Source organism: Aegilops tauschii, chromosome 5 (assembly GCF_002575655.3).
Source record: "Aegilops tauschii subsp. strangulata cultivar AL8/78 chromosome 5, Aet v6.0, whole genome shotgun sequence".
Taxonomy (NCBI): Eukaryota; Viridiplantae; Streptophyta; class Magnoliopsida; order Poales; family Poaceae; genus Aegilops; species Aegilops tauschii.
The window spans coordinates 584,073,426-584,090,479 of record NC_053039.3 but is presented as its reverse complement, the minus strand read 5'-3'; positions in this window follow the sequence as shown (position 1 = coordinate 584,090,479).

Sequence of the window (17,054 nt, the reverse complement as noted above, 5' to 3'; positions counted from 1 at the left end):
GGACACGTCATCTTTTCAATATCATCAACTTTGGCTTTATCAACTTCAATACCTCTTTCAGAAATTTTATGCCCCAAGACAATACCCTCATTAACCATAAAGTGGCACTTCTCCCAATTCAAGACAAGATTAGTTTCTTCACATCTCTGCAAGACTCGATCAAGGTTGCCCTCTTAGGGAGACTAGACTTCTTGACCTTCACGCGCATATCCCCAGGTTGATGTAGAGGAACATCCTCCTCCTCCGAACTTGAATCATCGATCCTCATCAAATGAGCATCCTCCTCATCATCCGTAGTTCGACCATAAGAAGATAGGTCCCCATAGGTCTTTGGGTCAACAATGAGATGTGAGACATAGCTCTCTCCGTCGGAGTCTTGTGATGACATCTTGCCCTAAATCTACTGCAGAAACAACTCGAAACAAAAACAGAGGATATTTGCATCATACGGTGGTCAAAACCTTCGGGAGATTATATAATGAATTTTTACCGACCAAAAGAAGTATCGTGCAAGAAAACGGAGTCCGGAGGGCACACGAGGTGTCCACGATGTAGGGGGGCGCGCCCTCCACCCTCGTGGACAGGGAGTGGCCCCCCTCTGGTGCTTTCTTCGCCCAATATTTTAAATATATTCCAAAACTGACTTTCGTGGAGTTTCAGGACTTTTGAAGTTGTGCAGAATAGGTCTCTAATATTAGCTCCTTTTCCAGCCCAGAATTCCAGCTGCCGGCATTCTCCCTCTTCATGTAAACCTTGTAAAATAAGAGAGAAAAGGCATAAGTATTGTGACATAATGTGTAATAACAACCCATAATGCAATAAATATCGATATAAAAGCATGATGCAAAATGGACATATCATGGCCCCATGCGTCAGCATTGACCTTGCTAATGTGGCCCTTGACCGGCCCCACCCGTCAAAGACCCAAGCCAGCACTGTCTCATTGACATGCGAGGCCCGCATGTCAGGTTTGACCTGGACCGGCCGTGTTGACTGGCTGTCGTCACTGTGACGCAGTGATGACATCATAAATGTTTTCTGGATTTTAAATAAATCTAAATGAATTATTTATTTTCAGAAATGTCCTAAACTTCTAAAAATCATAGAAATTAATCTGTAACTCCAAATGAAATAATTTATATATGAAAAATGATCAGAAAAATACAATCTTTCCATCTGTACCATTCCATGCATGTTTGAGAAACTTATGCCTGCTGATCAGGTCAAATCAATTAAATGGCATTTGAATAATCACATATGGAGTTTGAATTTGAATCTTGTATTCAAACCAACTCCATTTAAATTGTTGCTAGCTGCATTAGCCCAAATCACAGCATGTTGCCTTGTCATCATCATGCATCATATTGTTGCATTGCATTGATTATGTTCCTTCTCCGTTTGCCGGTGTTGTTCCGTCTCAGTGGACGATATTCCGACGTTGTGATCGATGACACCGATGAAGAGCTATACTATCTTCCGAAGTGCCACACAAGCAAACCCCCATTGAACATTCCGATACAATCCCACTCTCTCACTCTTGCTCTCTTTTACTGCATTAGGACCACAACGATTCAATTGTTACATGCTGCGGTAGTTGAACCCTTTTCCTTTGCATGACCCGTCTTTGCCACAGTAAATAGTTGAAACCCACCACTACTAGGGAAAACCTTATACACAGAATCTTAGCAACAGCGCGGTTTAAAAACAGACGCTACTGCTAATTAGCAGTAGCGAGCTTCAGGAAACCGCGCTGCTAATAGCACGGTAGCAGTAGCGCTCTAGGTGAAACATGCGCTACTACTATAATTGCCACGGCGTTGCCCCCAGGCTAGATATAGTAGTAGCGCCCTTCCAAGGACGCGCTACTGCTAAAGTACTTAGTAGCAATGTTTTTCTTCAAAACACGCTATTGCTAAGTATTGCACCTAATTAAATTTAGTCCCATACCGCTAAGCGAACAAGGTGTTTACCACCTTAAATATGTTACTTCTCAAACTATCTCGAGCACTTGGTCTTGAACTATATGTGTAGGATTTTTGGCTGCAATATGAATCTTCACCAGTGCCTATACAGGTACTGTGAGGATTCATGTTGACTATTTAGATTCTACACAAAAAGATCAATGATGACCAATGTATATTTTTGAAGTTTTTACATGCTTAGACTTAGCAGTAGCGTTTTTTCAGGGCAAAGCGCTATTGATATTATAAAACAGAAAGGAATACCTGTAGCGCATTTCACTTGACACGCTATAGCTAATTTAGCTATAGCGCGTTCCGGCCAAACGCGCTGCTGCTAGTTTGACTTAACCCCCGGCCGCGTGGGCTCAAAATTTCGCTAAGTCCTTCCCCTCCACTTCCCCCTCTCCCCCAACTACTCCATCGCCACCGTTGCCCTGCCGCTCTCGACCTCACCGCCGCCGCCTGCCGCCGCCCGCCGCCGCCTGCCGCCGCCCGCCGCCGCCCTCAACCTCACCACCGCCGCCCGCCGCACACCCTCGACGCCGCCCCCGACCCCGACCTCGACGCCGCCCTCCGCCGCACGCCCGAGCCCCGACCCCGACCTCGACTCCACCCGCCCCTCCCTCGCCGCAGTCACCGTAAGGCTCTACATCTCCTCTCCCCTACCCTCTCTCTCTCTCTCTCTCTCTCTCTCTCTGTTAGGGCAATTCATATCTGTGTTGATGCTGTGTTGATGTTCATATGAACCCTAGGTGTTCATATGAACGCTAGATTTGTTTAGGGCAGTAGGCATTTTTTAGCATTTAGGAAGAATGATTAGCAATTTTTTTAGGAAATTAGGTAGGGCAAATTTTTATGAAAATGCCTAAACAGTAATTTCATTCAAAAAACAAAAAACAGAATTGTTTTTCTTTCAAAAACTTGGTTAAACTAATTGTTGCTATGTAAACAAAAAACAAGATTTTTGTTATATGATATATGTCATTGATGTTCATTTGCATATTCCTTTATTGACATGGTTCGATTGTGCCCAAGTGGCTTTGTTGTTTCCAGGGAATGAAGTCGAGTGGCCTATGTTTTGCCGGAATGTTGATTCATTTCCGTTCCGGCAAATTTCAGGTTCTCGATTTGTCCACTTTTTAGTAAAAGTCATGCCGAAATTTTCCGTGAATTTCGGCATGACTTGTGCTACAAACTAGGACATATCGAGTGCCCGGGATTTGCCACACCGGGAAGGAGTCAACATTCCTGCAAAGCATAGGCCTTTTTTATGTCATTATTCATTTTATTAGGTATAGAATTAATTGACTAGATTTAATCGTAAGAACTTGTTGAATTAATAGAACTAGTTGAACATGTCACATTTGTTGTTATTTTTTTAGTTAAAGCAATTATTCCCGCATCGACGTCGACGATGCCTATCCCGCATCCTCGTCGTCGAGTCGGCGGAGGACACCTGCGTCACCAGATGGGCCATGTCCGGGACTGGGCTCCGCCGGGGTATCTTTTGCATACATTATTTTTAAGCTAAACTTCATTGCTAAGTATGTTACTATACGATGTTCTTCAACACGGGCTCCCAATGAATGTTGTGCCTCATGGGATCAAGACTAAAGGTACCATGAGTATTGTTAGCTTACGTCCAAGATATCATACAATGCACGGACATGGCCCATCTGGTGACGCAGGTGTCCTCCCCCGACTCGACGGCGAGGATGCGGGATGGGCATCGTTGATGTCGATGCGGGAATAATTGCTTTAACTAAAAAAATAACAACAAATGTGACATGTTCAACTAGTTCTATTAATTCAACTAGTTCTTACGATTAAATCTAGTCAATTAATTCTATACCTAATAAAATGAATAATGACATAAAAAAGGCCTATGCTTTGCAGGAATGTTGACTCCTTCCCGGTGCGGCAAATCCCGGGCACTCGATATGTCCTAGTTTGTAGCACAAGTCATGCCGAAATTCACGGAAAATTTCGGCATGACTTTTACTAAAAAGTGGACAAATCGAGAACTTGAAATTTGCCGGAACGGAAATGAATCAACATTCCGGCAAAACATAGGCCACTCGACTTCATTCCCTGGAAACAACAAAGCCACTTGGGCACAATCGAACCATGTCAATAATGGAATATGCAAATGAACATGAATGACATATATCATATAACAAAAATCTTGTTTTTTGTTTACATAGCAACAATTAGTTTAACCAAGTTTTTGAAAGAAAAACAATTCTGTTTTTTGTTTTTTGAATGAAATTACTGTTTAGGCATTTTCATAAAAATTTGCCCTAGCTAATTTCCTAAAAAAATTGCTAATCATTTTTCCTAAATGCTAAAAAATGCCTACTTCCCTAAACAAATCTAGGGTTCATATGAACACCTAGGGTTCGTATGAACATCAACACAGCATCAACACATATATGAATTGCCCTAACAAAGAGAGAGGAGGGTAGGGGAGAGGAGAGGCAGAGCCTTACGGTGACTGCGGCGAGGGAGGGGCAGGCGGCGTCGAGGACATGGTCGGGGCTCGGGCGCGCGGCGGAGGGTGGCGTCAATGTCGGGGTGGGGCGGCGTCGAGGTCGGGGGCTGCGTCGAGGTCGGTGTCGGGGGCGGAGTCGAGGGTGTGCGGCGGGCGGCGGTGGTGGTGAGGTTGAGGGCGGCGGCAGGCGGAGGTGGTGAGGTCGAGAGCGGCAGGGAGACGGCGGCGATGGAGCAGTGGGGGAGAGGGGGAAGTGGAGGGGAAGGACTTAGCGAAATTTTGAGCCCGCGCGGCCGGGGGTTAAGTCAAACTAGCAGCAGCGCGTTTTTCTAGAACACACTATAGCTAAGTTATCTATAGCGTGTCTAGCGAAACGCACTACAACTATTCCTTTCTGTTTTATAATATCATTAGCGCTTTGCCCTTAAAAACGCTACTGCTAAGTCTAAGCATGTAAAAACTTCAAAAATATACATTGGTCATCATTGATCTTTTTGTGTAGAATCTAAATAGTCAACATGAATCCTCACAGTACCTGTATAGGCACTGGTGAAGATTCATATTGCAGCCACAAATCCTACACATATAGTTCAATGAAGACCAAGTGCTCGAGATAGTTTGAGAAGTAACATATTTAAAGTGGTAAACACCTTGTTTGCTTAGCAGTATGGGACTAAACTTAATTAGGTGCAGTACTTAGCAGTAGCGTGTTTTGACAAAAAACGTTGCTACTAAGTACTTTAGCAGTAGTGCGTCCTCAGAAGGGCGCTACTACTATATCTAGCCTGGGGGCAACGCCGTGGCATTTATAGTAGTAGCGATTGTTTCACCTAGACCGCTGCTGCTACCGTGCTATTAGTAGCGCGGTTTTCTGAAGCTTGCTACTGCTAATTAGCAGTAGCGTCTGTTTTTAAACCGCGCTACTACTAAGATTCTGTGTATAAGGTTTTCCCTAGTAGTGTACTGGGAGGCGCTACCTACCGGGGGGCGCAGATTGGTGAGGAGTCGGCCCGTCGTTGACCCAAACCTTCTTTGGTGGCGGTCGCGTGGGCCAGTGACGGTCCAGAGGCTCGAGGACCCTGCGGAGGTGGTGCGTCACCGTGTCAGTGAGGAGGACGCGCACGTCCATCGCTACTTGTTTGCGTTGGAGCACAGGTTCTCCAATACCTGGCAGGTTCTCCAGGGATCTCACTGGAGCTATGATCCTGTGATGGTTCCTTCTCTTTGGGTGTCCACCGCCCGCGCCGATACCCGTCGTGCGCTAGGGTTTTAGTTGTATTAGTGATGTTATATGTATGATACTATTCGGGATGTATTAGTGATAATATTCGACGATGTACGGACGCATGAGATGATTTACTTTTTCTTATTGAATGCATGCTAATTTGAATACTTATTTATGTTACGATTTGGTTTTGCTTATTGAATGCTCATGTCAATACGAGTCCTGTAAGATATTTTGAAATGTATATCTTGTGTTGCTCAAATAGGATATGTGCTTGCCCAAGTGGCCGGTCATGTTTGCAGGTTACACCTCCGAGTGGCCTATGTTTTGCCGGAGTATTGATTCATTTCCGTTCCGGCAAATTTCAGGCACTCGATATGTCCTATTTTAGCAAAGTTCATGCCGGATTTTTCCGTGAATTTTGGCATGACTTGTGCCAGAATATGTAGGAAATAACGAGTGCCCCGGATTTGTGTGTTGAGTATCCTGGTAGTTGCCTTCGATCGATTTTCAATTCATGTTTCAACTATGAACATAGGAAATGTCTGACGACGAAAAGGATTTTGGTATTTGCGAATACTGCGAAGACGAGCGCGGCCTGTGCGACAGAATCTTCCTAGATGATGATAAGCACTTCAGCATCAAGCTGGACGAGAACTTCAAAGTGGATACAGTAAGTCACAACGACAAGTCTTTTTTCGTAATTAAGCATGACATCTGCTTCATTTGCTTCAACTTATAATTTGATTTTTTTCTATTCTACTAGCGTATCCCCTGCCATGCAAGAGTTTTTGTCTTGGATAAGATAGGTTTCAGTGGTATGGAAACTACGGAGGTAAAGAGAGTTAACTTGAAGACCGAGCATGGCTATACTTTCCACGCAAAATTATACAACGCAGACACCTACACCTATTTTGAATGCAAAACTTGGCAAGCACTATGCAAGGCTTATGCATTTGAGCCTGATATGGTTATCACCTATGATATTCGTCCTGAAGATGATATTGAAGGTAATATCGACATCTGGGTCGATGTGCAGACGCCTCCAGTTATACCATTATGTGAGTTTCTCAACCATATTTATGTCTTCAATATTGTTTATTCAAAAATAGTTGACAACTAATTTCTATTGACAGCTTATTTCCATTCAAGCAAACATGTCCGGCGCTTGGTAGACATGACCGTCCACTGTCCCTGGGCTGAACTAAACTGCGAGGAGATAGGTCATTATGTTTCATGGCTTGAGGAACTTCATACTGTCAAGACAAATTATTTTTCTGGACTTAAAAATCGTAGTACTCAAAACGTGCGACCAATAGTGTTCGTACTGAACTACAATAACATCTATTTAGGAAAGATGGTAAGATTTTTACTATTTGTCCTCTGTGCATCTTTTGCATACATTATTGTTTAAGCTAAACTTCATTGCTGAGTATGTTACTATACGATGTCTTCAACAGGGAGTCCCGATGAATGTTGTGCCTCATTGGATCGAGGCTAAAGGTCACATGAGAATTGTTAGCTTACGGCCAAGATATCCTACAATGCACTTTAGTGCATACATGATTTCTAATAGCGAGGAATGCTTAATAGTGAAAGACTGGAGCAAAATTGTGAACGATCGCAGAGAAGTACTAGGGGGCAGAAATGAGAAGCGCAGCCCACGATTAGGAGACAGGTTCATCTGCATGCTCCAACTTGATGAAGCAGGAGTGCTACACATGTTTTATGCTATTTTACCTGAGAGAGAGCAGCAGGAGTGATTAGCTAGCTAGAAATGAGTTATGATGATTAAATAGCTAGTGTTGGTCATAATTGCTATGATGATTATTATTAGCTAGTGTTGGTGGTGATTAGATAGCTACCGCAGCTAGTGTTGCTAGAATGAGTTTGAAGATGATGATGTGTGCTACACTATGATTATGATGATTAAATAGCTACTGTTGGTGGTAATGACTGTGATGATGATTAAATAGCTTGTGTTGGTGGATTAGATTCAAGTGGAGGCAACATGTGGTGCACATCGAAAGTACTACTAGTCCAAACTAGATAAAGTTTGGATTAGTAGTATACTTTTGACATGCACCACATGTTGCCTCCACTTGAATCTAATCCACCTTCATTTGACACACTGTTATGGACATATTGATATAACAACCTCATAATTGGTATTGTACCAAAATTTGTATAAGGACGTATAAATACACTAAAAATAAAAAAAATGAGAAAACTGATACTAGTAGCGATGGAGAGTAAACACGCTACAACTAGCTATATTAGCAGTAGCGCTGGAATGGACAAATGCTGCTGCTATATGTCTTAGCAGCAGCGCGCATTGCACACACTACTGCTAAGGAATAGCTGTAGCGTCTTATCAGTAGCGCGTCCTCCTGCGCTACTGATAGGCACAATACCCGCGCTACTGCTAGGGTTTTCCCTAGTAGTGCACTAGCATGAGTAGGAGTTGTTTGAGCCATTATGTGCCTACTCATTCATGCTTGCTTGTCATGCCTGCTATTCCTTATAGTTGTGTCATGTCTGATTCATCGGGGATGAATTGGAATGTGGTGAACATGTCCTACTATTGAGAGCTAGGTGTGTGAACACGATTTGGTAAAGGTAGCGATGAGACGCCATGTAGGAGTACATGGTGGGTTGTCTCATTGGGACCGTCCTCAGGAACTGAGTTCTGTGTCTGTGATCCAAGACAGTTACTACCACACATTGGGTTCCGGTAACTCGACCCCTCTCGGCTTATTAATCGCCTCGATCTCTATCCAGGAGTTGCAACTAGTTTCTGGTGTTTGTAGGTAGTGTTAGTAGTCTACCAAGTGGCACCCGGTACATGTGGGCTTGGGACAGACTAGGCACAGTGGCAAGGTGTACCAAGTGGCACCAAGATGGTGGGCTTGGGAACCCTGCTCACATCATTTGGGGCCGTGATGGAAACCTCGACCGGACTCCCTTGCGGATGGAACACGAATAGGCGATAAACCTGGACTAGAGTCTTGTGTGGTTAGTCAGGTCATGGCCGACACCCTCGCCAGGCTTCCGCTTGAAGGTTGCCGAGATACATGACATCTACATGGCGGTAAGTGGCGAGAGCGTGTGTGAAGAAGTACACCCCTGCAGGGTTAACATGATCTATTCGAATAGCCGCGTCCGCGGTAAAGGACTACTGGGTTGATTATGCAGTTCATAGACAAGTGAAAGTGGATACTCTAAAATGCGCAAGATAAGCATGAGTGCTATGGATGGCCTTCTCGTAGGGAGACAGGAGCGGATCCATAGTGGTGTATTGATATGGTGAATATGTGGACTCGTGTGTGCCACCTCAAAAGAGTTACCAGCAGTCGTAGTACAGGATAGGCATGAGTCAAAGCTGGCTTGCTGCAGTTAAACTCCACCACTCCCTTTGTTGATACTGATGCATATGTAGCTAGTTCTGATGTAAGTCTTGTTGGGTACATTTGTACTCATGTTTGCTTAATTTATGTTTTGCAGAGGAGACTTCAGTCTCACTAGTAGTTCTGCGTGGACTTCGACGTTTAGCTTGTTACCTCAGCTACGATCTTGTACCCTTGGGAGGGTCTTGTAGATAGCCAGGCTTCTCAGCCTTTTTCATTTGTAGTTGTCTGTACTCAGACATGTTTATGCTTCCCCCTGTGCTTGTGGCTTGTATGACTTGAATGCTGGGTCATGATACCCATGTTTGTAATATTTGGCTCCTCGTAGCCTATTGAATAAATACTTTGAGTCATAGAGTTTTGTTGTGATGCCATGTTGTATTTACACATATCGAGCATATTGTGTGTATGATTTTGAAATGCTTGGTATGTGTGGGATCCGACAACCTAGTTGTTTATTCTTGGTAGCCTCTCTTATGGGGAACTGTCTCCTAGTGCTTCCACTGAGCCATGGTAGCTTCCTACTGCTCCAGAACACTAAGGCTCGCTGGCATGTGTCCTTCTTCGTTCCTGTGTCTGTCCCTTCGGGGAAATGTCACGCGTTGTTCCTTTAAGTCCTTGTAGCTTGCTATGACTTGGGTTCATACGTTGATGATTGACATATCCGTTGTTGGGTCATGTATGCCTGTCCCTGTAAGTTAGTGCCACTTTGGATTCACAACTAGTCATGTCGGCCCGGGTTCTCTGTCATATGGATGCTAGCGACACTGTCATATACGTGAGCCAAAAGGCGCCAACGGTCCCGGGCCAGGTAATGTGGCACCCGCGGGGATACCGTGCGTGAGGCCACAAAGTGATATGATGTGTTAGATGCTAGATCGGTGTGACTTAGGATCGGGGTCTTGACAGCTTTGGTATCAGAGCCTGGCTGCCTGTAGGATTGCCAAGCCAAACTGGTCAAAGTTGAGTCTAGAAATGCTTTTGTTATATAAGGGAATTGATTGTGGAAGGGAACATAAGGCTCCTTTTACTCCTTTACCTTATGTCCTTCTGATCTGAGTCACCCTCTTCTTTTCTGCGGGGTTAAGAAACTAGGCCTTCTCATCTATCTATCAGGATGACGAGTTACTATGCTTGAGACTTATAGGTATGATGGATTCGAGTCTCAGTTCAGTTTCTAGTACTTCCGTGTGTTAACAGTTGGTCTCATAACCTCGATATTGTGATGTTGAGTGGCTATGCTATCATTTTGCAGGATGTCTCAAATATTTTGAGCATTTACCGCTGTTATGCTGTCCGAGTCATCCCAGGTTTCTAAATAGTATGATGCACTTGCAAATCTTTTCCCCATATTTTCGATGTCCTTTTGGGTCAGATTAAGCACACTAATCGATAAGTTGAGGTACCCTATTGCCTCGACATATATTTTGGATCTATTATTATGACACTAGGGTATTCTAGAGAACCACCCAATAATCTAGCAATGCTTTATATTCTCAGTGTGATGATTCTGGCCGTCTTCCTCGAAAGCATCCCGTGATGCCATTTAGTTAGTAGGCATTCTATTTCTGGGTTCTTGAGCTCAAGATTCACTCTACTTACCTCGTGTTGGCAGTGTTTGCTCATTCCTTTAGGATATTAGTAACCTTTGTGGCAGTCTTTGAGGTCCGTGGTATATCATTCTTCCAATACCATGCACCATTATGGAAGAAGATCTTTGAACCAATGATCACAACAAGAGTGCTCTTGATTAGTTCTCCATTCAAAAATTGTGAATCTGTCAGTCCTTCCTCTTCTGCATGGGTTATCTGGAAGAAATATGTTGAACTTGTTCGACATACTAATCTATGCGTCCACAACTCAGAAAATTATATGTTCCTTTGAGTTGTTCTTTTTAGTTGTATTCTGACCTCCGTCTATCATTTGATAGTCAAGAGCATGCCATGCATTCATGCTCATCGATACCTCATAATCTCGTGGTCTGTCAAGCCATTCTATCCCAGAATGACTAGGAGAAGCAAACTTAGTACCTCATCCATTTCTAGGATTTGGTCAAAGCAGTTGTATTCCGTAGATCAAAATGTCACTCCAACTTTTGTTCTGTTCTACCCTGGAGTATTACCCCCTTTATGTCAGGATTGTCATGAGAATTGCACCACCTATTATGAATTCTTGACGCGGTGATAGTTCTAGCCATCATTATTCATTCCTTAGTCCCCATGTTGTTGTAACCGGAATGCCGACAAGTGAATTGTGATGTGTAAATCAATACTCCTAGCAACTCCGTTGCTTGGTAGTTAATGGACAATACTCTCAATCTTAGCGTGCTGGTTATTGAGTCATCATCCTAAGAATGATCGTGCTACCTAGTCCATTTTCTTGGTGCACCCTTTGATCAATGAGTTTGGATTGTATCAATCTCTCGCCCTTTTGATCATATCGTCTTGCCCTGAAGAGCAAGATTGTTCTCGCGTTTAGTAACATATCAGTGGTTCGGGATTTTTCTGAATATCTTCTCGGAAGTATCACCAGGTTGACCCCTGACCATTATGTTGAGTTGGTTCTCTTGTAACCACCCCTTCTCCAAGAATTATGTGTTGGATACCCTAAACTAGTTGGTTGACCTAAACAACAAGTTGGAGAGTTGGAAGATGGAAGCTTGTCCGACTTAGTTCATTGCTAAGGGATATCTTTTTGTGTGTTTGTTGAAGAAAAATGATATCTTCATCAACTGATCCTTGTGATCAGTTGTTGGATCTATTGTCTTACCCAAATCTTTGATTTGTGTGTGGGCTATCCTCAAATCAAATCAGAACCAACGATGTTCGTAATGTTGTCTTACTCGTGGTCGATCCCTCGAGCAAACACCATTACATGTTTTGGTCTGACCAATGCTATCACCGTGTTCACTTAATTGTCGAATTCCATCTATATGGAAGTGATGTCTACTACACAACCTTATTCTTGTAGACGTTTTTGGGCCTCCAAGTGCAGAGGTTTGTAGGACAGTAGCAAATTTCCCTCAAGTGGATGACCTAAGGTTTATCAATCCGTGGGAGGCGTAGGATGAAGATGGTCTCTCTCAAACAACCCTGCAACCAAATAACAAAGAGTCTCTTGTGTGCCCAACACACCCAATACAATGGTAAATTGTATAGGTGCACTAGTTCGGCGAAGAGATGGTGATACAAGTGCAATATGGATGGTAGGTATGAGTATTTGTAATCTGAAAATATAAAAACAGCAAGGTAACAAGTGGTAAAAGTGAGCGTAAACGGTATTGCAATGCTAGGAAACAAGTCCTAGGGTTCATACTTTAACTAGTGCAAGTTCTCTCAACAATAATAACATAATTGGATCATATAACTATCTCTCAACATGCAACAAAGAGTCACTCCAAAGTCACTAATAGCGGAGAACAAACGAAGAGATTATGGTAGGGTACGAAACCACCTCAAAGTTATTCTTTCCGATCAATCCATTGGGCTATTCCTATAAGTGTCACAAACAACCCTAGAGTTCGTAGTAAAATAACACCTTAAGACACAAATCAACCAAAACCCTAATGTCACCTAGATACTCCAATGTCACCTCAAGTATCCGTGGGTATGATTATATGATATGCATCACACAATCTCAGATTCATCTATTCAACCTACACATAGAACCTCAAAGAGTGCCCCAAAGTTTCTACCGGAGAATCAAGACGAAAATGTGTGCCAACCCCTATGCATAGGTTCATGGGCGGAACCCGCAAGTTGATCACCAAAACATACATCAAGTGAATCACGTGATATCCCATTGTCACCACAGATACGCACGACAAGACATACATCAAGTGTTCTCAAATCATTAAAGACTTAATCCGATAAGATTACTTCAAAGGGAAAACTCAATCCATTACAAGAGAGTAGAGGGGGAGAAGCAACATAAGATCCAACTATAATAGCAAAGCTCGTGATACATCAAGATCGTGCCAAATCAAGAACACGAGAGAGAGATCAAACACATAGCTACTGGTACATATCCTTAGCCCCGAGAGTGAACTACTCCCTCCTCGTCATGGAGAGCGCCGGGATGATGAAGATGGCCAGCGGTGAGGGTTCCCCCCCTCCGGCAGGGTGCCGGAACAGGGTCCCGATTGGTTTTTGGTGGCTACAGAGGCTTGCGGCGGCGGAACTCCCGATCTATTCTGTTCCCCGATCGTTTTAGGGTATATGGATATATATATAGGCGGAAGGAGTACGTCAGGGGAGCCACGAGGGGCCCACGAGGGTGGAGGGCGCGCCCAGGGGGGTGGGCGCGCCCCCTGCCTCGTGCCTTCCTCGTTGCTTTCTTGACGTGGACTCCAAGTCTCCCGGGTTGCTTTCCTTCCAAAAATAACTTCTCCAGAAGGTTTCATTCCGTTTCGACTCCGTTTGATATTCCTTTTCTTCGAAACACTGGAACAAGGAAAAAAAACAGGAACTGGCACTGGGCTCTGGGTTAATAGGTTAGTCCCAAAAGTAATATAAAAGTGCATAGTAAAGCCCATTAAACATCCAAGATGGATAATATAATAGCATGAATACTTCATAAATTATAGATACGTTGGAGACGTATCAGGAAGCCTGGATGGATTGTTGTTGAGCCCATTGACAACATTTTATCATCTCCATGATTTATGTTGAGCATTAAAGCTAGCGTTACAAACTTTTGTAACCATCATCTTTGTGTTAGTTCATGAAGTAGATGTTTTGATGTAAGAAGTGACTTCCTCTAAGTTCATGTGCATTTGATGCAAGTTGCTGACGTGAATTCGAGAAAGTTAGTTTTGTTTCCCCTGGAATCATTCCAAGTCAGTTATGCATGTGCGAATGTATACTATGGTTTGGTAGATTAATTACCTCCACTCCATATGTATTTCCTAGAACACCAAGCCACTGATTGATTTGTTCAAGGAAAATGAGTTTTTTTGTGCTAATATTAGTTCATGCACAAGATTTCGTTATCCTCAATGATGGTTCCCCACCAGAACTCGGTAGTGTTTTGTTGTAAGACTACCATGTGTTCATGCTTTGTCTAGGACAGTGTGTTCACATATGTGTAGCCGAACCAGCTCATGTTTTGGAGCTTGCTGCCGTAGTTCATTTCCCGAGAATCTTGCAACAGCGTCTCATCGGTTTGTGTTGCAAACTTTCTTTTCCAGACATGTTGTCTCAAATATCGTGTTACCAACCAGATCTGAATCTCAGGCAGATATGATGGTTGGAACTTTTCCAAGATCTATGATGTAGGTCCTGACAAGGTTGATGTTCTGGCCGACACACCTAGCCGGAAGATCTATCATTGTAGTATCTTGATTGACCAAGTTGACCATCTTCTCCATGAGGATTTCAAGTGACTTATTCTAGAAGTTGTTCCTTATGGATTCTTTGTGCTCCCGAAGTCTGACCTTTTACTTGATGTTCTAGATACCAAACTATACCTATAAATGGGTTACGCTAGTACATCAAGGAGAACATTGGAAGCGGAGTGCTAAATGTCTCGTGGCCGATCATCCAGGTTTTGTTTCCTTGGCATTGCTAAGGTGAAATCTGACAAACTGTTGTCTTCCTTTGCATCTGCATCCTCCGTCTCTATTCATCATGGTAGTATGAGGTGTCACCAAGATCTTGGCATAGATGTGGTAAAACCTTGATGAATATGGAAATGCTCAAGTTCTTGAAAGCACGCTTAGGCACTAGGTTATATCCTCAGTATCAATTGGAATGTGCCTTCCATTTGCCGATTGTTCTATAACCATAGTTCCTTTCCAAAACTGAGTATGCCATTTCTTCGAATTCCTTCAAACGATCGTTTGTGGATTGCCTTAAGCTGGTATAGAGAGTTTCAATGATCGATGTATCAAAAGTAATTATTTTGCCACTTAAGGGAATAATTCTACGAGTCACCTTCCCTAAGGTGTCCCGTTATGGAATCATGGCAATTACTTCCTCGCTACTTCGAAACCATGCACTGTCGTGGTTTTGTCACGGCAGATGTCCTAGAGAAAGGACTTAGACATGGAGCCATCGCAACGGGTTAACTTAAAGGGGTTAAAGCGGACAAGGGACGCAGAGAGTTTATACTGGTTCGGCCCCTTGCGGTGAAGGTAAAAGCCTATGATCCAGTTGGTGTGGGATTGCTAGGGTTTTGATGACTAGGGAGCGAATACGCTTTGCCTGGGTCTCGAGTTGTTGTCTGTTGTGCCTAAACCGCCGCCGGGTCGTCCCCTTATATACATGGGTTAACGCCCGTCGGTTTACAGGGTCCCGAGGCCGGCTCATAAACGTGTCCAGCTCGGTCTCTGCTCTTTCTATCTTACAACACAAGTTTACATATCAATGTCGGTTTACGTCTATAAACCTTAAACCGTCTTTGGGCCCTGGGCCTTCATAAAGCACCACCGTCTGTCTTCATGGGCTTCAGGTACAGTGAACCATTATGGGGATAACCCGGCCTCTCCTGGCCGGTTTACACCCAGTAGTAATATCCCCAACATTAGGCCCCAGATTGATTTGAACTGGTTCATGTCAATCTTCAACGCATCATCATCTTCACAGAAATCTTGTAAACCACCATGATGTCATCTTCCAGAATCGTGATAAACCGCCATGACATCACCTGCTATTAAAAATTGCATATAGCTCACCTTCCTTAATTAGCCTCCGACAATCGAGGCGATAGCTCTGCCATATATCTAACTTTTGGGCTCCTCGATTCTCGCGCGTGTCACTTATCGCTTTGCCTTTATAAATAGGACCAGGGGGTCTTTCCATTTCCCCCCTGTTCCTCTTCGCATCGTCTTCTTCCTCGCGCCAACCGAACCTTCGAGCTCTGCCGCCGCCGTCGATCTTCGCATCTGCCTCAACAACGGCCGCTGCATCAACCTGATCGTACCAAAAAGCCGCGGCGCCTCTCCGTTGTTCTTTTGACATTGGTAAGTCTTCTACCCTACATCTTATCATTAGGGTTTGTACTTATTGGAGTTCTTCGTAGTTCTTGGAGCTGTTCTTCCTTGTTCCTCTTAGTAGTACAAATGGCGAGTTAGATTTGATATTTTCCAGTGCCTTTGTAATTAGAACTCCTTTTTCCACATTAGAACATCTGCTTTGGGTAGAAAAACTCATCTAGAACTATTAACTGCTTAAGCACCTGCACTTTAGGTCAGAATATATTTTGATTTTCCAACGCACTGCAGATCTGAAATTACCATGCCAAGTTGTGAAACTTGTTTTTCCTTCACTTATGCATCTTAGATCTGTATCTTCAATACTAGAGTAGGCGGTTTAATCTCATAGAAAAATGATGACCCGGTAGTTACCATTAGTGCCCTGTTGAACCGCCAAGCCGCTTTATCTTTGTACATCTCCCATGTCTGATTCCGGTTTAACAATATGTACATACTTATGTCTTCTTCTGCTCTTGCACCACTTTATACTTGTCCATCATAAACCTTAAACCGGCAATAACCATGTTTCAGCTTTCCATTGAAATGGCCAAACAAGTCTATGAGTGCAACTGGGTTCCTTCCCGGGTCACTGAAGAACAACTAGACAGATGTGTTGCAACTGGTGCTTTAGCCAAGAAAGAGGTCATCCACTGGAGGGCCCTTGGTCCGAAAAATCCTCCTGAACCGAAAGACGGAGAAGTAGTTGTTTTTGTTGACCATCTGGGTCGAGGTTTTAGTCCTCCTGGTTCAAAGTTTTTCCGAGATGTGCTTGCCAGTTTTCAGCTCCACCCTCAAGACATCGGTCCAAACTCTGCGTCCAACATCTGCCATTTCCAAGTCTTTTGCGAGGCTTATCTTCAAGAGGAACCCACAGTTGAATTGTTTAGGGATTTCTTCCATTTAAACTGTCGCACAGAGTTCACGGATGGACCCAATACTGAACTTGGCGAATGGCGATTCAAAAGAGGAAGGATGTCAGTTTCCCTCACGCCAAGCT